The sequence below is a fragment of the Mustela erminea genome, chromosome 4 (genome assembly GCF_009829155.1).
Source record: "Mustela erminea isolate mMusErm1 chromosome 4, mMusErm1.Pri, whole genome shotgun sequence".
NCBI lineage: Eukaryota > Metazoa > Chordata > Mammalia > Carnivora > Mustelidae > Mustela > Mustela erminea.
Genome location: NC_045617.1, coordinates 11452531 through 11476247, shown reverse-complemented (window position 1 = coordinate 11476247; position 23717 = coordinate 11452531). Strand labels below are relative to the sequence as shown.

Genomic DNA, 23717 nt, shown 5'->3' with positions numbered 1-23717 from the left:
TCAGCTGAGCCTTGATAAAATTATCCTTCGGAGGTGGGAGATAGAGCTCTCTGCCTTCATCCCTTGGGGATGGACTTCAGGGATTGGCTTCTGCCCAACTCAAAACACAAGGCAAAGAACCAGGCTTGAGACTGTCTTAGCAAAGCTGTATATTCCCTTATAAAAGCACAGAACCCAGAGCCATAGTCAAGGACCAAAAGGGTAAGTTGAAGACAACAGTTCCTACTGAGGAGGCACTGGGGTAGATCAGGAATCCAACGACTCGGAGCCTGATGGCCCTTGTGGGGGTAGACACTCACCACCTTGATGTGCCATTCTTCTGGGAACCAAGGCCAAGCAAGGGATCTCCCTGGGTACAATTTTTCTGAGAGCAGCCAGGCCACCCCTTCAAGTCCGTGTTGTTCACACCTGTCCATAGGGACCTGCCCATGCTCATTGTGATGAGGTCAAACCAAAACATCACTGTGTTCTCTGGTTGAGAAGGGATGTGTAAAGCTGGGGGCCGCAAAGGAGCGGGAAGACAAAGATGACTTTGCAGAAGGTTTAACTATTTGAGGAGTGGGAATTTTTATTGCAAATAGGTAATAGGGAACTGTTAAATGTTGTAGGGTCTTCCACCCCCAAGGTGTGTATGTTTCCTAATTCAGATTGCTTCCTTTTGAATCAAAGGTCATGTTTGTGACATAGTCTTAGATGGATAATTAAGGACAGGATCTGCTCTAAGCCCTTGGCTGGGTCATGTGCAACAGCAGCAGAGTAGGAAACAAGACATCTAGAGAAGACTAAAAGAGAGCTCTGCCCTCCTGCCAGCAGTCTATCTCTTGTCCTCGTAGTTACCAAGCAGAATATCACTGACAGATGGCAATGGAGAGATGTCTGCCTGGATACACTGGCAATCTCATGCTGCATGAAAGAACTTTCGAGAAAACAACTGTTAGAACTTCTAGTTGGAAAAGTTTGAATACTTATGAATACAATTATGTAACTGAAAAAACCATGAGCTGAACCTGCTCACAATGATAATTTGAGGTTTAATTAATTAATGACTAAAGTACTTTGGAAACACAAAGGACTATATAAATGCTAAATATTATTAAATGTTAATAGCCATGTTCTCGAATAACACTGATATTAATTTAAATTCCTAAACCTTATTATCAGAATGAAATGCATGCTAATGAGGCTTTCCTAATAAATATTTTGTTTATGATGTATCTGGAGTAGTATTACTTATCTTGCTAGAGCAAGGATAAATTACAGCACATGGCAAAAGGGTTGCTGCCTTTTCTTCATTATAATTAAAATGGAAATGTAGTGAAATATAATGAATACATTAGGTAAGAAAATTGGTGTTGGAACTGTTGAGGTTCGCTTTATTACCCAGCCAATGATTCCATTTCTTCTTCAAGTGGTGGTTCTAGTACTTCGTCAACTTTTGTCTTCTTAGCCTCTCCTAACAGGACTAAAGAAGCATATTTTAATTTAAAACAAACTGGATTAAAATAAAAATTTTCGGTCTGAAAAGCTCATGCCATCTTTGAGATCACTGGAGATATCCTGGGATGCTTTCAGTCAAGCCCGGGGATTCCTTTTCCTGCTGCTTCTGCTTGAGACAACCAACAAGTCACTATCATTGCTACACAGAGGCGGGCTTGCTTTGCTTTTCATTTCATGCATTGACTGAGTCATAATACCAGAGCTTGCTTCTTGGGGCATTGAATCATTTGTGTTTCAATTAGTGAGGACCTGAGTGAAATTCTCAGGTAGAATGTATTCATACATTTATTTATACATCCCCCCCCAACTGCCTCAGCTGCTTATAATTAGAACAGAGTTGGCTTAGTCTGGACTACCTTGAAGTATAGAAATCTGAAATTACACATACTCTAGAATCATAGGAAACAGAATACTTCTCTTTTTTTTTCTTTTTAAAGATTTTTTTTCCCCCTAATTTGACAGAGAGAGACACAGAAAGAGAAGGAACAAAGCAGTGGGAGAGGGAGAAGCAGGATTCCCGCAGAGCAGGGAGTGGGATGCGGGATCCCAGGATCCTGGGATCATGACCTGAGCCGAAGGCAGACACTTAACAACTGAGCCACCCAGATGCCCTGGAAAACTCTTCTTTTAATTCCCTGCATACTAGTTGGGTGCTGTACTTTACAGGCATAATTATTTCAATCTCCATGAAAACTCTTGAGGCAGGTGATATTATTCCCATTTCTTAAAAGCCCAATTCTACATATTTATTTAGTTTGATGGCACTAAAAAGTTTTAACAGCCTGATTTTGAAAATAAATAATTACGTTCTTTAGCTTTGCTTTAGAACAAGCCATTTATAATATAGAATAATGTAATTTTTTATTGGCTTGTGAAGATACTTTATCAATTAAGGATAACAAGCCTTCACTATAATTTTTAGGCAAATCCTTTTTTCTGCTAATTTTTAAATTGTCCAAATTTAAGTTTTTAAAAAGCGTATCGTATGGCATATTTGGCTGTATTTTCCATTGGGATCTTTTCCATTGTTTCTGAGTTAGAAAGCCTTTCCCCATCCAAAGACCAATAATCTATTCAAAGATAATGTCTTTTCCTAGCACTTTAATTCCTAGAAATTTTTTTAAGAAAAAATATTTTTTCTCTTTCTTTTTCACACTTAACTCAGAAACCTAATTGAAATTTATTACTGTATATAGCATAAGACCCAGCTCCAAATAAAACTTTTTCCTTCAAAGGATTAACCATTATTTCTAGAATTTATATAAGGCATGATTAGAGCTTAGGGAAAAAAAAAAGTCAGTCTTATCTATGTAACAATAATTGTGTATAGTGTCTCTACATTTTTATAGTAAAGAAAACGTTGCACTAAAGCAAAATGATACTGTACATGGTTTCTCAGGCTTGGGATGTTTTGGTTGAACCTCACGAGGGGCAGAAAACTATGTTTTCAAGTCATTAGCTTGAATATTTTGAATTCCTTGGGTGTGGAGAGCAGAAATGGCTGCCCCAAAACACCAAGAACCTTGGTCTTGTAGATGCTCCTATTTTTTTTCCCCCCCAAAAAGACTTAAAGTTGCAGACTGGGGTAGACAGCCCAGGAAAGCCTCCAGACAACATGCCAGCAATGTATCAGCCCGGGATGGGGCTGCGGTTTGGATGATCTTCACGTCAAATACCACTTAATGCGGCCAGAATATTGGCTACAGTCTACTCATACAGGAAATGGACTCCTGTTGCCTAATTGATTTTTTTTCCCCAAACAGTGGCAATTTTAGGGCATTTAAGTAATAGCTTTGCTGTGGAACTTAGAAAGAAATGCTGATTTCTGGAAATACTACTCAGAGGAAATGAAGAAGAAATTAATGTGCCTCGTATCCGGCATCTAGCAATGCTGATAACGGCTAGCATGAGCTCAAGCTTGCTCTGTGCACACACTGCACATTTAACAGATAGTTTCCCATCCAGCATTCATCATAATCCCACAAAGGGATGACTGCTATCACTTAGAATAATTTGTTCTCACCCACCTAGGAAGTAGGGAAGTAAGGATTTGAGTTTGATTCCAGAGTCTATAGACTTAATCACTGTTTATTACTTATTGAAAGTAGGTACAATGAGTATTTGATAAGATTTCAAGTAAATGAATGAACGAATGAACTAAGCTACTTACTGAGGAAGTGTATAAAATAACATTGTTGTAAATTTTCAAGAACTACAAAATTATAATTACCAGAGAAGGATTTATTCATTTAGTATCTATAAAATCTATTTCAACAATTTTAAAAAGTAAAAAGAAATTTAGTAGCTAGTGAAAACACATCTTTGTGTGATAGGCCATTGAATAAACAGAAAGTAACATTTCCCAGAAAGGAATATATACTATCCTCATAGCTTAATAACATCAGGTATAAAGAAAATAATTGAATTTCATCTGCCCTTTGACAGATTTTTAAAATATAGATAATGAAAAGCTACATATTGTGAAAAACTGAAACTGCCCTAATGAATGGCCAGTGAAACTTAGCTCCTCAAAAGAGATGATCATGTTTATTGGGTTTGCTCTATTACATTTACATACACATTAAAAGAAGTGAAGAATGCTAGAGTAATACAACCTAAAAAATGTTAATGGAAATGGATTATGTATAATCATGCAAATGTAAATGGGAAAATTAATTTAAAAAGTGGAAGAATAAAAATTTTAAGAAAATCTGTATCATTCTCTATAATGTACCTATTTTCAGTTTCTACTTAACAGAAAATAATATGTAAACAATAATATGTAAACAAAAAATAGTTAATGCATTCCACAGATAAGGATTGAAGAAGAGTTACTGCTATTTGTATCATCTTAAACAAACACTTTCAAGGAAAGAACATAAAAGTACTATAAATCATATGATGTCATCACAATCTCACAAATTCAAATATTTAGAAAGCATATCAATTTCACATTGTAAAAATTATTTGGAAAACTAAAACGTAGAAAGGAAACGAGGAGACACTATTCTACTGTTTATCTGTCTAAAAACTTAGACATCAGAGAAGGGTGGATTGGCCATCAGGAAAAATACTGTTACGCTGAAAAGAAATAAAAAATTTTTTAAAAAATAAAAAAAAAAATAAAAAAAAAGCATAAGTAAATCTGAAGACACATTTAACTGAGCAGCATGGTTGGTGACACTAGACAAAGAATATAGATACAGGCAACATCTTTTTTAATATTTATTTATTTATTTGACAGAGAGATCACAAGTAGGCAGAGAGGCAGGCAGAGAGAGAGGAGGAAGTGGCTCCGGGGCTCAATCCCAGGACCCTGAGATCATGACCTGAGCCGAAGGCAGAGGCTTAACCCACTGAACCACCCAGGCACCCAATACAGGCAACATCTTAAAGATTGAAACCATCAAGACAAACAATGACAGATAATCCCTACAAGATGATGATCAGTGATGCCAACCATCAGATTATCAAGAAAGTAAAAGTAGAATAGAGGTCTCAACATACTGACTGAGGCCTTTAAGCAGGGCAAAAGCAAAGTGTTTTTCCATATTAACATTCTATTTTTCTCAACATATGGCATATTGAAGAAGTCACAAAACTCTATAAAGATATTACATGGGGAGAAAGATAGAGTGTCTAAGCAATTGTCATGTTATTAAAATCTTGGCCAAATCCTTCTCTATGTTTTTTTTTTTTTTTATGCCTCCTAAAATGTATGCAATGGAAATGTGTTTTTGGTGATTATTTAAAAGGGTAAGTATGTCTCCTTGTATAAATTATTAGTCTTTAACCACCTTATAAAGAAAATTGCACAGGTTAACTCTAAACTTGAAGTTTAAAAACCTTAACCTAAACCAAAAATATTTACAGCCCTTTACAGAAAGCTTGCTGACTCCTACTTTAGACCACAGAAGCATGACACTGTCAAGATTTTTCTTAAATGTCAACTCTAGGAAGAGTAAAGAAGACAGTTTTAAGATCTCATCTGTCTCTGTTGATTTTTGCAACTCTTAGGAGAATGGAAGTCTGATGGCTATAAAGTAAGTTCATCAGTTCCAATGTAGACTGGAAACAAAAGCTGGGGAAGAAAAACACAAGGTATTTTACCAAGATGGACCTGTCCTCACTAATCAATGCCCCATTACAATAAGAATTAAATAGAATACCATCTTTGGTTTGGAGGCATTCACTCAATTTGGGCCAACTATGTTTAGAGAGGCTGAAGCATGGAAGGTAGTGTCAGAAGACTGTGAATATCTGGGGAAATGTCAGAACAACAACAACAACAACAAAAATCAAGCTGTGAAATTGACAAAAGACACAGAGTGTTGTTGGGAGTCAGCACAAGACACTAGAAGATTGAAGATGGTTGCTGATTAGAGAGGCCTGAACCAGGCTCCCTGCTAAACGCTATAGGAAGCGCTCATGCTCCTCATCTCCACCATGGCCCCAAGCTCCCCAGGGATACGTTTTGACACTCAGGCATCTGTGAATAGCATGGGTGCCGTTAGGAGTAACTATAGGTTCTACACTTCCATGCTGAGAGACCTAAAATCTTCTATTTAAAATATCAACATCTAAAAGTATTTGGAGCAACATATGTGAATTGAAGAGAAACTAAATAATCTATCTTCTGGGAAATGCCCAAGAAAATTAAAGGGAATTCAGGGAGCTGGCTTGAATTTTAGTCTCTCTTTTCTCACATCTGCCTTGAATATCTACTCTTAGAAGCTGGTGCTTCTTGGTTGAGAAGAAAACATACTCATGATTTCTTTCTTTTAAAGGTTTTTATATAATCACATTCATAGGGCTGTAGAGGAGTAAGTAGATGGTTTCTTATCATCTCTTCCAGACAAGGCCAGCTACAGAACTTTTAAGACTCAGTGCAAAATGACAATGTGGGGTCCCTTGTTCAGAAAAGAAGAAAAAAGTGCCATTAGAGGTCCTAAAATACACAGCTTTTTCCTTTCTTCCATGATCCTTCTCACAACGTGCCATGACATTTTTATTTGTTATTTAATGTTTTTCTAAGTGGTGAAAAATTAGAATGTTAAATCATTGTCATGTACTGTCTATCTTTGTGTTGTGTATTACCAGTTTTAAATACAAACATTAGAGCATTTAACTAGTACGTGGAATCACTGAAATTACAAAAATCATACATGCACATGTATTTTGGTCTTACCGGAACAGTAGAAATTCTTCAACAAACTAAATCAAAAGTCTTTGATATGTGCATATTCTCACAACACTCTCCCTTCAGGTCACTGATGAGTGAGGGAGGATGGAAAAGGAAGGGAACCATGGTCTGCCCTACTTTCCCTGGTCCTTCTATGTCATCATACATGGTCGGCCAAGAGAGGGAGTTAACGTGTGTGAGAAAGAACGAAATACAGATCCTTTGTCCTTCATGTTTCTTAAAGACCACCCTCACCTTCTTTCTGCATCAAAGCAAGCTGTTTCAAATGAAAAGAGCGGCTCTCGTAATAGGCAGCACCCCCACATTCGTAGTAGTGGACACAGCAGGCTGACTTCGCACTCATACTAGTCCCAGTCAACTCTACGCACCGTGGATCCACTGAAATTCTGTGCTTATGGGATCCTGGGAATGCTCAACCACAGACACGGCTATTGCCCCATCTTCCCGGCTTGTGTGCCTGCTGCATTGTCCCATCCAATTTCACCTACAAAACACCAGATCAAAGATAAAATTAGTAAGGTTTCTGGAATAGCACCAGCAGAACATTAAACCATGTGGGGTCCTTCTAAGGGAAGGCCCAAGCCTCAGTACAGGCCACTTACCCCTGAAGCCAGCTTTGCTTCCAGTGTTTGGAGAGAAGCTTCCATGTGTCATCTCATGAAGCCTCGTCTCCAGGAGCAGCTGGCAGCAGGGAGGAGCTCATCAGACAGTGACATCTGATCTGCTCTAAGCCCCTCCTTGCTAGTGCTAGGTTCTGTCTTCTCCACATCCTGCTCTAGTCCTGACACTATACAGCCTCCCACAGGCTCACAGTTGTCCCTCTGTTCAGTCTTAGTGGCTCCTCAGTGGAACCTGACCTTCTTAAATGTCATTTTTTTCTTCCTCAACTGGTTCTGTTCAGGATGAGACCGGGTGTCATGAATCTCCAGCAGTCAAGAACAAACTATATTTCTTTGTCCTTAGGCATTTGGTTACTCCAAAGGGGGCCACAGCTCCAGGCTCGCCCCTGTAAACCACCATACGAGCACTGCATCACTCCTGCCTCAGTGGGCCCTCATCCTACCGGATCGTGGTGCTGCTATTGTGAACACACACATGCCCTGGCATGCACAAGGACTCAGCGCTCAGATGACAAAGCCTATGGAGGTGGATACGCCCAAGCCAGGCTCAAGGTCCCGTGGCCCCGTAGTGAGGTAGTCAGAATATGTACTCTTGTCCTCGAGTGGCCTCATGGCCAAGCAGCCATGCCTGGTTCATTTGTATCAGATACAATCACAGGCTTCCAACTGCATCTGAATGTCTCATAACATTGCTCCTCCTGGGCTCTCAGTGTCTAGGATTTATCCACACTCTCACTTCTTTCTTACCGGGGATAAGAATATGCCGTCCCCCAATATGCCACTTGGGCAGAAGGGTTATTTTGAGCTGGAAGCAAATGAAAATCAATAGATACAGAAGCACCTTTCCTGAGCTTCTCTTATTTGATGAAAAGAAAAAACCTCAGAAAAATGGGGACGACCATAAATCTCCTCTCTGGGGAAGTTCCCTTGCTGTGGGGGAAATAAGAGGAAGTTGGTATCAAGATGGACCCACACAGCAAATTCTCTAGTTTCCCTCATACAGTTACCTTTCCACAGTGTGCCACACCTGGAAGCCTAAAACCTCTCTTTTGTCTTATCTCTTCTCTACAAATTTATTGTTCTTTGCAAAAATGCTACAGAAGGGCACCTGGGTGGCTCAGTGGGTTAAAGCCTCTGCCTTCAGCTCAGGTCATAATCCCAGGATCCTGAGATCGAGCCCCACATCGGGCTCCCTGCTCAGTGGGGAGCCCACTTCCTCCTCTCTCTCTGCCTGCCTCTCTGCTTACTTGTGATCTCTGTCAAATAAATAAATTAAATATTTAAAAAAAAAAAGCTACAGAATCTTAAGTTCTAACCATGCCTTTGACTTGGACACCCTGAGGTTTCTCCAGCATGATGTACCATACCTGTTAGTCAACTTTCATTTTTCTCTTATTAATCTGTATTTCAGGAGTCTAATTTTATGGGCCCCAGCTGGAGAGCCCAGCATGGCAGAAAGAAAAGGAATCTCTCCCTCATTCAATCTCCCCAAATCACCAAAACTAGTGCCTTTTAAAACACCCGTGTGCAAGTGTGAGCCTGTGCCAGGGCCCAAAATGAGCAAGAGGATCTGCACTCTGAAATGTTGGTTGAATTATCCAACAATGTCCTGATGGTCACAAATCTGTCTTCTCTGAGTCTCCTACCTTAGGTCTTCTTTCCTCATCCACTCTGTGATCCACACGCGTCCCCCTGGAGTCATCTCATGACGGGGAACGGATCTGAGGGCAACACCGGAAGCCGCACCCTTGGTGAGATTGCTTTGAGGTCTCAAGTTTTAATCTTACAAATTCATGTGGAATTTTGCATGTTATCCATAAATCATTCCAATTTGTTTTACTATAGATCTACTTTAATTAGCCTTGTTAAATTACTTAACTTTCCTCTCCAACTTTTCAGGAAATGTGATCTTCATAATTATTCTAGGGCTTCCCATAGTACGCCTTCCTGATTTGTCAAGGTGTAGATGCACCTTATGCCTTCAATGTTTAATTTTTCCAACAAATATTGAGTGAACACTGATGACACCGAGGCAGCATGCGGGGCACGGGGGTTCAAGGATAAGCAAACATAGACCTTGTTTCTAGAATTCCAAAGCTTACAGTCTAGCATTGCCCAGGGTAAGGGATGGAAGTAAGACCAGCAGTGTCTCACTGGAATCACAAAGATCAATACCATTTTTTAAAAAATTTTAATAATTGAAACTCATAAGAAAAGGAAAATATTATGGCTTTCAGAATCCTTAATACAGAGTGTTTTTCCTGATCTTTAATACTGAGGCTCTCACTTCTACAGTCAAAAAGGTCCACGTGGGTGTGGTTGGGGGGTGGGGAGTGGGATAGGAAAAAAAGAAAAAAACAGAAAAGTTTATTGCTCTAGCCTGAATTTCCATGTGGATTCATTAGTACAAATGAACTCCCTTCCTGGTCAGCTGAACTGAGTTTAATCGCTGGGAAATAATTCAGTGCTGACAGGATGAGCCGAATGACCTTGTTCCTTGTGTCCCATTTCTGGATTTTGATGAGACTTTTCCACCTCACTGGAAAGTCGTCTTAGTCTATCAATTTTACGTATTTGGTTTGGATCGCTTTCCTTAGGTAGATTAAGATCCAAGTGTGCTTTTGTGTTTTTAACTATATTAATTGCTTGATCAACTCCCATTTCCGAGACACTCAGCAAAATGCTTCCTGCTAGAATCTCTGCTTCTCTGGTTTTTTCTCTTTTTTTCCCTTTTCGTCTATTAACCCTACACTTGCCATGCAAATTATACAGATTTTGCACTTCTGGCACTCGTAAATTACATCGATATTTGAATTTCATTAGAAGCTTTCATGCATGATTGAGCTGGTTTATGTTCTTCCTTTCCAATCAAATGACTTGGATTGGAAATCTGTTCCTGACTCAGTGGTATGGCAAACAAGTTCTAACCCTGCTAAATAATGTCTAAGTGTTTCCAAATGAGAAAAGGGGAGGGGAAAAAAGTGTCTGAGAACAGCAGACATTTTCATTTTAGGAGCAAATGAATTCCTAGAATTCATTTCTAGGTTTGATTAAGCATTTTTAAATAATCACCAATAACCCAGTGAGAAAATAATATATACAAAAGTATTTGTGTATTTTCAATTCTTGTACTGAGGATAACAATGTTGACCCTTAAAAAAAAAAAAAAATCCATCTTTGTAATGGCAAAACAGAACAGTAAGAAAGTTCCAAATGGATTTGGATATTCAAGAGGTCCATGGGATCAGTAAAAATTGAACTTAATCTTGCCATGAATAAAATACTGTTCACTGATATTTATGTAGACCTTTTGAAGTAGATAACAAAGCATGATATTAAGTGAAAATGGACAAATTCTTTCCAGAGAATTATAAATAATGAGGTTGTGTGAATAAACAATCCATCTTTCATTTTGGTATAAAATTTCTAGGTATGTTAAATATATTTTAATAGTCTAAAACAGCACACAATCAAGAATTAATTGATTTACTACAGCATTTTAAATTTTTATATTCTCTTACCAAAGAAATATAAATTAGTTTGGAGATCTCTCCCTACAATAATGACTATTCACTTGAGAAGGAAAACAAAGAACATCAAAAACATAATTGGCCTCAGATAATAATTTGAGATTTCTCTAAACTCCAGTTATATAGGGCTAAGTTTTTTTTATTATTTCTTATGTCCTACCTCTAATTTCTCAAATTCTTAACAAATGAACACACATTACGTATTAAAAACTACCCATTGTCTTTCCATTCAGCTTTTCTAATCTCCTACATTCTAGCTAAACAGGACATTTTAGCTGTCCCCAAACATTCTAGCTGTCCCCAGACATCTCTATACTCTTAGCTTCATGCTTTGGTTTATCTCTTTTCACTGCCTAAAATAGATTCCCCGGGATTTATGTTTACCGTCATTCAGCTCACCCTTCATTTTCAACACAAATACCAGCCTCTTTGTGAAGTTGTTCCAGAAAGTGATTTCTCCCATCCTTGAAATGCTACATTTAGATATTCCGAAATGCAGCTTTAATGAAACATATAGAAACATGAGCTTTGGGGTCATATTTAAATTGTAGTTGAGCACTGGCTACATGTGGGCAAACAATCTGACCTCTCAGACTCTGTTTTCTCATCTATCAGATGAGAACAATAGTAGTCTTTTCACTGTGGTGAGGACCAAATGAGATAATTTATGTAAGATTCCTTGTCCAGGGTCGGTCCAATATAAAGGGCTCAAGGTTAGTAGCTCTTATGATGTTATTACTACTCTTCTCATTTGATCTATGACATTGTTTTAGTTGGGAGAGGACAAGTCTATTTCCTTAACTAGATGGTTTGGTAAAAAATGTCCTATGTTTCTTTGCTTTTATTCCATCACAATGTCTAATACAATGTCATATTGTGTCATGGGAATTTCTTAGTTGATAGGTTTTCTGTGAGCACCTTAAGTGGCTATTTTAAAAGATAGAAGGAAAGAAAGAGAGAAGAAAAGAAAAAGTAAAAGATTCCAACCATTCTTCTTTCTTACCTGTGTGTGTGTGTGTGTGTGTGTGTGTGTGTGTGTATGAACTTCTGGAACAGAGAGTCAGCTAACTTTGTATTCCCACAGCAAAAATATGAAGGCTTCTAAAGATCGGCCATTCTTACTTATAAACAAGATGTTTTTAAGGGTGCCAATTGCTCCAGAGTATTATCAGCTAGAAAATAATGCAAAACAAGTTTTCCTAATAATAAATTCCTAACAATTTAATCTAGTCAATGATATTTAGCTCAGAATCAAGTTTTCAAGCTTTTTTTAGCTCTAGAAAATTATAATTTCTGAGTAGCGAAAACTTGAGAAATAAAAGACATCTTGCTAGCATAATTTGTAAAGCATTCAGTGGTTAAAATAAGAAAAAAATTAGCCTTTGAGTGAAACTTAAAACACGTTTGTCAAAAGCTAGCAGCCAAAACACAGGAAAGTAATTTATCCAAAATTAGATTGCTTTGAAATCCTAAGGTTAATGGAATCACGGGAGGGAAAAGGTGGTGAGATAATTTGGCATCGTTAAAACCTTTAACTTAGATGGGAGATAATGTAAGTTAACTATGTGAACATTAACTCACGTCTTAAAATGCTCCAAACAATTGGGACCTGTTAGGAAAAATATTCCAAGAAAAGAAGAGCAGAAGTGATTTTTGTATCTGTCTTTTAGAAGGATAATGTGAAGCCCATTGAAATCCCTTTCTGGTGAAGCTGCTTTTAACTTATAAATAACTTGACTGAAAATCCAAGTCTACCAAGAAAAAAAGAGTTAATACTAAATGAGTTTAAGTTCAATTTGTAGACTAATGAGAAAAAATGAGTTTTTTACTTGGCTCACCAAAATTTAACTCCAAGTATTTTTGGGGGGCTTTTGGGGTGAGAGAGGGAAATGACAGAAATAAAACTATGGAGTTTGGCCATAAGACTGCCTAATAAGAGCAGCATCATTGACTTGTATTAACTTCATTCATAATTTTATTCATTCATTCATTCATTCATTCATTCATTCATTCATTTACATTCACGTGTTTAAATGTGTCCTAAGAAAGTATGACCATTGCAGAACAACAAGATGGAATCATGCATTCTGTTTTCCTTAAATGGAAATGAGTAATAACCATGTTTATCATAACAGGTGTCCTTGGGTTGTATTTAGCATTTAATATTTTTCAAGTCAAATAATTCTGTTAGAGTGCCTCTTTCTCCCTTTGGAACCATAAGAAACCAGGGAAGTATAAATTAAATGTACCAGTATCCAGAGATAGAGCATTTATATTTTTGAAAAGAATAATATTATTTGTTAGAGATCTTGTTCAGTCATTTATAAATAGTCACCTTTGTAAAGCAAGAAATAACCTTGTTTAAAAAACCACTGACATTGTTGTTCTATTGTCACCTGCTGGTAATTGAAAATGTGTTTCTGTCAGTTCTACCTAAGATGGAATGTAATTCCTTCTAAGATCTTGATCTTAAATTGGTAGCAAGAAAGCCAAAGAGGAAAAGCAAGAAGTCTTTACTTGTTCTTTGCACGAGTAATTTTGCACTGCCCTTTCTGATAATGTGAGTTATTATTCTTACTGACTCTAAGAAAGCAGCGATAGGCTTCTATTTTTTTTTTTTTTTTTTCCTTACAGCTCTCAGCTCTGTTTTACTCAATTGATATGGAAGTGGGTCTCTGCCTGGCTTTGGAACACGCATTTGTAATGTTTATTTTAAAATAAAATCCAGATTGTTTTGTTAGAACAAGCATCTACACACAGTAAATAGCTAAATCCTTGCCACAATCTCCTCAGCTTGGTTTTTTCCTGCGGGCCCACAGACTTGTTCTAGAACATGTGTAACCTTATAGCCTTAAGTATAACAATGATTACAGGGAATTAGTCTTAGTCTCAAAATCAAGGATCCAGAATAACTCAGACTGTTTCCAGCCTCGGCTGGATAACGACCGGAATCTAAAACTACCGGATGTTTCAAAACGATCACACTCTGAGATGCTTATCTATATTTCAAGGAATGCAAACAGAATTTTAATTACACTTGTAACACTGCCTGAGGTAATCATATCACAGAAAATACTGAAGAGCTCTTCTGAGTTTCTTTTTTTCTATTTGAGGGAATACACAAGACAGCAGGAAATAAGAGTAAAATTCTTCCTTAACCATCAGAGAATTGGAAAAATAAACAAGCTGATTTGGAAGAGATTATACCTTCTCATCAACCAAGTACAAGGAATCAATCTTGAAATTGGAATGAATTTATGAGGTCACATAAGCAATCTTTGCATGAGAGCAATGATTCCATCTATAATATTCTGGAGTAGAGGTCATCCTGACTGTTGAAAACACTTCTAGAAACTGGGAGTTTCTTATGTAGCAAAGCAATCTGGCCCAACCCATTTATAAAGACTCACAAACATTCAAGAGTTCCCAGTATTCAGGGAAAAAATTAGCCTCCCTTAGAACTTCTTTTTATTGTTCTTTGTGCTGTCCTGTGGAGTTAACAGAGTAAATCTAATTAACTCCTGTTTCACATGACAGTCTTTCATATATTTGAAGATACCTACCATGACCAGTGTTTGTGGTGCTGTGGTTCAGTGGTGTTCATTTTATTTCTTTTGATTTCCTGCACACTGCAGGGATCTGCGGATGGGGTTAGCTCCCTCCTCCTTTATCTTTTAACCATAATAAAGATGTCTTCTAAAAAGGCTCTTCTTCCTTTGCCTTTGTATAAGCCCTTTGCTAAGTTAGGTATCATGCCCACATTAGCCCTTCATTATATATGATATTTTATATCTAAGTAGATGTGCACTTTGATGTTTAAAATTTATAATCATTAGGCATATAAGTATTTGGACTTTTTAACACAAGACCATCTTGATGTTACCATGTATGAAATAAGTACACTTCCAGTGTAAATTAAAAATGAGCATCTTAAATGCCACTGTTTGTTGACATTAAATTGGTTCTTGTGGCATACAGGTGTTGGAAATATAAATCTGAAGCTGAACCATCGTTCAGCTACTTCAAGGTAATAAGATAAATGAGATGCAGTGTTTATCTGCATACTCATTTATCTAGCTGTTAGTATAAGGAGGTCAGGTAGATGTCTATGCAGTGGGAGTCAGACCTGTGGGATGTCAATTTAAAAAAAATGCAAATAAACTTACAGTGCATGTTTGGGAAGTTTTGTTGGTAAATATACTTGCTGAGCCATTCTGAAATGTTTGCTATTGGAGATGGACATATGAATGATCTCAGCCTGCAGAGATGCTTCTGAAAGCTATGCTATGTACCTAAGAGACATGCGGGTGGAAAGCCCAGTGGTGGAAAGAACTGGTAAAGGTCAAAGGAAACTTTCTAAAATGAAATTGTGGTAGCTGGATGGGCATTCATCAAACTAACTGATCAATGTACTTCACTATATAAACCAGACTTCAACTGGAAAATTTAAGAAATCTAATGAATTATAAGGAAACTTTCTGAAATGACTTTACAATATCCTGACATGGCTTTGTCTCTTTGCAAGTAAATCATCACAACATGGTTTTCCAAATGTTATTATCTGAAGACTAAAATCCTCAAGACTGTAGGAGCAGGGAAAGGAGGAAACTTTAATTTATTAGGGACATTCCACACATTCAGAGGATGAAACTTGATTTTGTGGTTGCAGTGGTGCATAAATCCCATAAAGCTAGTCAGCCATTGGCTAATGTTCTAAAATCCCTAAAGCATCGGTTAGATCCTGAGAAAGAAGTCCCATTTAACTGGGCATCTAAGATGCTTTACTGATAAAGCAGGACCAACAGCTCTGTCTGAGGCATTGTGGCATAGAGTTCCCCCGAAACTAATGGGATCACCATACTTTTATTAGCCTCTCTTACAAAGCATCCGTTTAATGAAGCTTTGGGTAGGAATTAACTTTTTTTTTTCCCTTTGGTGCCCAAAGAGCTTCTATCTAGTTAAGGTCACCCTACTTAAAAGCATTTTCCTTGCTACTCCTCAAATGCACCAACAAAACAGAGGTCTCAATTTCTTGCCTCAATAGAATGGTGCAATCCCAAATGGGAGAGCCTGATAAACAATACATGAAGAGCACAGAAAATATGCAGAACCTAGGGTTTTCTGGACCAACTGTAAATATAGTCTTGTAAAGATTAATGACTACAGAAATGTTCAGTCAGATAAGGCAGAAAGGGCAAGGACAGCAATCCTCTTCTATAAAAAATTGTCAAAATAATCCTGAATGGTACTGTAATTTTCTCTCTCAAGTGTTATTTAAAATACGGAATCAAAAACATTCTAACATTTAGTATTTTTCAAAAAGGTTACTTTAATCAGAATTTTGGAGAGCAGAATGTTAATATTAATTTAGAATTAGGTATACACTTATAATTTTGAGCCAAAAGTTTAGGAAATTAAGGAATACCAATTATCAATTATCAAAGTATGTATTTAAATGTGCAAAATAGAAATCTATGATAAGATCCTTACTGCAAAGATATTATAATCTTGTTCAGAGAATAAAAGCAACAGGAATCGCCAACATTTAAATACTAAGGAAATGGGCATAAGTGATAAATAGTTTGGTGTAAAATGTAGACACTAAGTGACACAAATTCCTAGAGGAGGTGTCAGTATGACCTACTATTTTTGTTTATGGTATCACAGAGGACTAAGTCTTGAAATAGTCAGGAAAGATGGTAAGAAGGGAACTGGCAAGGATAAGGAGTAAGAACATTTATCTGGTTAGCATTTTGGGGTGGTAGTGAAGGCTTGGGGTTTACCAATGCTAAAGCAGGGTGGGAGATATAAATATTTTGAGAAGAAATGTTATGATGGCCTTCAATGCCAAGGATCCAATTTGGTGTGAGAACTCACATACACCTTGGGAAGATTTTTGAATGGGATAGAAATAGCATGGCAGCTGGTGGGGGAACAAAGCAGAGCAGTGGGACAAATCCTAGACTTAAATCCCCTAAATCAGGGTAGAACTCGATGTTGGCATCTCATGACCAGCATTGTTCAGGATGAGCTACCTAATGCTTCAGCAATGAGTAATGTGAATAAAGGATTAGAAATTTGGGTGAACTACCAATCATTGTGAACATATAATGTAGTGATGCTTCAGTATTCTCTGGGAGTAGTGTTGACAGGAGTAAAGAAGGTGAGCAGACAGTGGTTAAGAGCACTCATGTGCGAGGGAATGAGGACCTGGTCATGTTCATTAATGACTCAAGGTGGAATCAAAGTCTTCGATGTAGGAACTGGAATGATTTAATCCTGCACATTTTAACTGCAGGCTTCTCTCTGTGGAGGCAAGTATCTTTCCTGCTTTGTAAATCTCCAAATATACTTTTGGTTATAAACTTGTGACTCCATATTCACTGGAATTTTATGTAAAAATAGCATTTGTCATAACTTTTTCAATTATTGCCTAGCAAAACACCACACAATGAGCACGCAATAAAATGTTAATTGACGATAGCTATGGTTATGTCTAACAAAATACTTATTCTAGCAAGGTTCCTACATTTAAAATGAGCTAAAATGGCCACAACAGCAATAAGTTTATCACGCTCTAACTTTGTTATTTTCATTTGAGGGAGGAAAGTGAAGGAATTTCCAAATCTGGGTTGCTCATCAGACATGGCATGGGAAGAGATGAAGCACATTTTAAGGTTCTTCTACCTGACCAGTCAAGGGAATGGAGATTATTATGATAAGACCTTATTAAAAAAAAAAAAAAGTGAACATCTTATCCCTAAAGAAAATCTAGCGAAGACTACTTAAAAAAAATCCATTAGGAAAAACAGATAAACAAAGTCTTCTTTCCAATCCATGTAAATTGCAGGAAGGCTGATATTGGGAGTATAATTTGATGGTCTCTGTTATATTTGCACACATAAAGTTAGCAGCGACAACAACAAAAAAATCAGATGTGTGCATTTTCCCTTTATTTCCAACAATCCCATGAATTTAAGGCTGGCACAGTCCGTCACACAAACTTGTGATAGCAGTAAGAGATAAGAACACAGTAAAGGAAGGCCATCCTGTAAAAAGTGCCTTAGAAATTTCTCATCACACAAAACTGATAAAAACTCGACATGCAGAGCACACCAAGATTGCTCAACAAACAGAATGAGATCTGGGAGAGTCAGTTTGTGACAAAGTATGAGGTAGGGGGAGTGACAGGATAACAGGGAAGGGACATAGTGAAAGAAAGACACACAGACAACACAAAGATCCCAGAGCTTTCAGCGAGGGGGTCTGTTCAATAGCTCTGTGGTTGGACGGGCTCTCTGCTAAGACCCAACCGTCCTCTTCAAGAGCCTTCCAGTTGTCTGTTCTATACTTCTTGGTAATTATTCCTCTGCCAACCGAGTGGATGAATTGACTCCCTCAAAAAGATATGGTGAAGTAAGTTCTCACTCCTTGCCCCTGTGAATGTGGCCTTATTGGAAATAGTCTTTGCAGACGTTATTATTGTATGTTCAGATGATCCTGGAGCAGAGATGGCCCTTAATCTATGATTAGTGCCCTTATAACAAGAGGACAAGGAACACAGAGGTGGACATACTCAGAGACAGGGAAATCTCCACATGGCGTTGGAGGCAGATTGGAGCAGTGAGTCTATATACCACACAACAAGAACGATTGCTGGAAATACCAGAAGCTAGGAGAAAGGCACAGACTAGATTTTTCTCTAGAATGTTCAGAGAGACCATGGCTCTACAGATACCTTCATTTTGGACTTCTGGCCTCAGAAAAGTGAGAGAATCCATTTCTAAGATCCCAAGAATTGTTACAGTAGCCCTCAGAAACTAACATACCAACCATCTTTCACTCTACGCTGCTTTGTGTTCATGTCCCATTTTCCTCAATGAGATGACAACCTCCATGACAGCGCGCCCTCATCCCACACTCTTCTCATCTGCCCTCGACTTCCAAGCATCTAACTTACTCGTATGACAGAAACCAAGCCCTTCATTGTAACCATGAATGCCATGCAGTGTTAAGTCTACTGAACAGGTGGCAAATGGGTGCTAAAACCTGCTGGATGCTAATTGCCAAATGGATGAAGCCTCTGGAGTGTATTTGTCCTAAAGCAAATTGCTGTATATTTTACTTCATAATTGTTTTCTAATGATTTCTGTGTTGCCTGCTTCCATAAAATATTTTACTTGAGTGACACAACTAACAAGCAGAGAAGAGGACAATTAAAACATAACAGAAAATGTTGGAGAAATAAAGAAGGATAAGGAAAGATTTAGTTTCGGCAATGAGTTAATTATTACAACTGAGGGCTAAATATACCTCTGAGCTTACTGGCAGCCAAGGAAAAAAAGATTTTGTGGTTGGTGTTGGAGAAAAGGGAAAAAAAATTTTACTTCACCTGAAGTGTAGAATTTCTTTTTGCAAGTGAAACTTATGAGGATTTTTATGTGAATTCTTCACGTGACCTTCCATGTGAACATAGTATCTGTTCAAGAAATGGGATTGTTAATTTCTTTGATCACTGTTTTGTGAAAGACATTGATGTGTTTCAGAAGTGGACATTTCTGAAATAAGTTCCTGAAAGTACATTGGGGCATTTATGGGCTTAGTCATTCTTTCATTCCACAAGAATTTTTTTTAGTGCCTAAAGGATATCGAGCCCTGTGCATGCGAATTACTGAGATTTAGCTGCAGTTCCTGTTGTCAAAGAACTCTCTGGTTAGTGGAAGACAACTCCTAAGACAGATACTATCATAAAATATGGTAGGTACGATAATTAAAAAAAAATGGGTAGAGCGCTGAGAAACACGGAGCCTCGCCCAGCACATAACATTAAGACGGGATTTGAGATAGGATGTAATAGGAGCTAAAGTTACACAGTTGGGTTGGAATTGTTCCTGGTAAACAGGCAGCACTACGGTCAATCTAGAGAACAAAGCAGAAGTTGCAAATTAACAGTCTTTGGGTCTAATCTGACCAGTTTTGTTTACACAATGATTTAACATTGAAAAATAATTGAAAAATTGGATGTCTGGCTTCTTTGAAAACAGGAAGACCTGGACCACACAGCAACAATTGATGGAGCATGTTAGTTGTCTAGGTTTGGAAACCCACTGCTTTGGATGGTCTCCCATGACAATCAAGGACTTCCAGGCAAACTCGTGGTGTTTGTGGAGCGGGTTCCTGTAATGGGTAAATGCCCTAATGAGCCCCAAGCATCGACACTCTTGTTTTTCAAAAGTACCTCATTTGTAGATCGGAGACGTGCACATTGCACAGTTGTCTTTCTGTTGTAAAAATATAAGACTATTCTTTTATTGTTACTTGAGTGGAATGTCAAGCTGTCAACCAAAATGAGCTACAGGGGTAGCTACAAAATATGCATACATTAATTTTCACTGTGAAGGACAGGTTCGAGCTGTTCCAACAACTGAAGGAACAGTGCTTCAAACTCCGGAGTCATGCCGCACTTCCCATGGCAAGAGGACGTGAGATCACAAAGAACAGTAAGGACAAAAGCCATCATTTTTGCTGAGTATTAGTAATGTGTCAGACGCTGTGTTTCCAGCTTTCGGTACCTTTTCTTACTCATCTTCACAACAAGCGTATGTGGTTGATGTATCTTCATACTCCAGCAAGGGGCCCAGTGTTCAGACAGAGATTGAGCAACTCGCCTGAGGTCATGCATCTGGTAAAAGGCGAAGTAGGAATTCAAATGCAGATCTGCCTGACATCAAAATCTCAGCCCTCAAATATGGACCTACACCATCTCTAATATCAAAGATCCACCATAAAACTATAATGTCCACAAATAAACTGTGTGTGTAATAATATATGCACATGTAATAGGTACGATGTGTGCTCAATGTTTTAACAATTATGACAGACACATCCTGTCTGAAATTTTTTTCAGAATTCTGTGTCCAATTGTGAAGTTAATGGATTTACTAGATTCTGGTTTCAAAGAGCTTGGTAATCCATAGGACCATAAATGAATGGAGAAAAGTCAAATTATTTAGAAGATAATATTGGGAAAATTGGTTGATTATACTGAAAATAACAAATACACATACAAATTAAATGCAGATTAAAATTATAATGATGCCACACCTAACACCTATTGCATTGGCAAAAGTAGCTGGGAAACACTGAGTGTTGGGGAAGGTGTGGAACTAGAGCAGGAGTGCTCAAACTTAAGTGCATATTGAAATCACCTGGAGAGCTTTAAGTGCTACCTCGGCCTCAGTTCCACCTGCAGAAATTCTGATTTAACTAATTCAAGGTATAGCCTACATAGCTGGGCACAACTGGGATTAAACAAAACAAAACAGGACTGTCCCAGGGTACTGGTGCCCATGTAGACATTCTGCAGAACAGTTGGCACTACTTAAATTATATTTACCCAAACCACATGATCCAGCAGTCTGGCTCCTGAACCGACATCCCAGAGAAGCTCTCACAAGGGCCTAGATGACACGTATATGATGATGTTCTTCCCAGTGCGGCAGTAATAGACCTGGAGGCAATCTGCTTGTGAGTTGCAGGGGTGAGTGAATCCGCCAGTGGACACAGTAAACAGGAGGTTGTTTACAAGGGTCTCGCGTGCAGGGCTGTCTGAACATGACATAGAGAGTCATCACTATACTGATGGCATTTAAAGCCACAGGACATACTGAGATCCTCAAAGCTAGGATGTAGGTTTATAGATAAGAGAAGCCAAGGCCACCCTGTAGATATTCCCACATTAGGGAAATGGTACAGAAAAAAGGAGCCAACAAAGGAGGATTAAATGGAGTGGCTGATGAGGAGGAGGAGAAAGGGGGAAAGTAGCGTTAGGAAAGCCTCGAGAAGCTGGAAGTGGTCAGCCACGTCACCCGTGGCCAAGCAGTCCAGCAGGCATGACTCTGGCAAGATCCTTGTTATCTGTGATCTTGAAGAGAGCTGCTTCCTTTTTGTGGTAGAGACAAAGGGCCAATTAAAATGGAGGGAGAGCAGAAGGGGAGGCGAGGAAGAGCAGGCGCGGAGTTAGTTCATCTTTTTGAGGAATTTTGCTGGGAAAGTAAAAGAACAGGATGGTGATCCCTAATCGTCTAAAGGGACAAGTGGAACAGGGGGACCTTGTGCTGAAAGATGGTTGTTACTAAGACGTGCCTGATCGTCCTGGGGAAGGACCCAGTAAAGATGATTTGACTGATGGTACAGAGGAGGAAGTGAGCAAGGTCCTTGAGAAGGTGTGAGGGCATAGATTCCAGAGCACGTGTCTGGGCGAGCTAGGTGGCTGTAGAAGCAGGGCAGTTGATGGAACTGGGCATGAGAAGTCATAACTATTTGTTTCTATTTTCTCTGTGAATATGAAATACCATCGCCATCCAAAAGTGAGAGGTGCAGGGAAGGTTAGAGATTGGATAAGAGAGAATTTTCCAGAGAATTATTACCGTTGACTGGATTATTCCTTCTGTGAGAGAGGTCAGTTTAGACGCTATTTTCCTAAGAAACCTTGTTTGATACTCAGACGTTCACCCGTCATGGCTCTTACCACATGATGTTGCCATTATGTTTATGTGCCTGTGTTCCCTTTTACCACTTCCTAAGTCGGGGTCTAGGTTCAGAGTTAGCACCCCCGTGCCTGACTCAGTATTCACCACAAATATTTGTTGAAGGAATTGGGGTGTGTGTGTGTGTGTGTGTGTGTGTTTCTGTAAAGGCTTTCTGTCAACAGAACTGATATGGACTTTAAGCAGATTTTAAGGCATAAAGTATTGTTCTCAACCAAGTCTAAAAGTGCTCTCTCAAGGATGGAAATAAATAAGAGCTAATTATTAAATAATCAATAACACTGTCACCTTGATTGGAGATTTACGTGTAATTCCTCCTAGAACAACCACACAAGTTGTTTTTAAATAATTGTAGCAATCATTGCATACACACAGAGAGTGGCCTTTAAAACTCAGAGAGCTCGTCCTGGAGAAATGTGGCAGAAGGTTGCAATCTTCTCATTCCAGGCTTTGTAGGGATAAAATCTTAGCACAACCAGTTCCTCTCAACATTTAAGTCAATGAGATGATACTTAAAGTGCAATCAGTTCAGACATATATGACCTTTTCTGGGCTTCTCTGGGTTCCACCATACTCTTGATAGACTGCAATTGTTTTGGTTTTGTTTTCCAAGAAGCTATATTAAGATTTGGAGGAATAAATTCTTATTACATGTTCCAGCTAATCCTTTAATAATGGAAATTAGTATGGGTAGCTGACCCTTAGATGCCCTTAAAATTATCTTGCTCAACAATGTTGGCTGTGAAATGATGTAGCTATTATATGCATGAGATATGCGTGCAAAACTGTATTTTTTTTTTAAAAAGTTGAATCTGTTATGACAATTTTCTTTAGGTCCTACCCTTTTCCCACCAGGGAGAATGTTTTTAGCTATTAAAAAATATGTCCCAAATCACTTACTAGATTAGGAAAAAAAATAAAACATTTGTCTTTTGAGGGCTTAGAATTAAATGATTAGTCAAAAAGGCCTGAATTATTTAAGTTAAAACACAGATTTTTTTTCTTCCTTCCTCCCTCCATCCTTGGCTTGCTCTCTCCTTCTGCCTCTTTCTTTCCACCTTTCTTCTTTGTTCCATGCTCTCTTTCTTTTAAACACACATTTATCAAGGGCCTACTATGCACCAGGAAGCGAGTATTAAAAACAAAACACATGAAAGGCACACTCCACTGGGATTGAAAAATACATCAGCAAATGAAACACAGAGTAATATGTGCCAAAAAGGAGATAAAGTTCTCTAAAAGAATAACAGTTGAAGGAATTCACATTTTTTAGAATAAGGGCCAAAGGCTGGAGGGGTGTCAGACAAATCTTCAGGAA

General features: G+C 38.3%; 1 long non-coding RNA gene across 2 annotated transcripts; it reads right to left on the bottom strand.

The window, feature by feature from the left end:
* Positions 1 to 6318: 6318 nt before the first annotated feature.
* LOC116587703 lies at positions 6319 to 11629 on the bottom strand. Of its 2 annotated transcripts, none has more exons than XR_004284588.1 (3): positions 11235 to 11629; positions 6935 to 7184; positions 6319 to 6407 (listed from the first exon to the last, which is right to left on the bottom strand). It is a non-coding gene; the product is annotated as an uncharacterized LOC116587703 (long non-coding RNA). The 2 variants fall into 2 exon arrangements; XR_004284587.1 differs by having other exon boundaries at positions 11250 to 11629.
* Positions 11630 to 23717: the final 12088 nt, after the last annotated feature.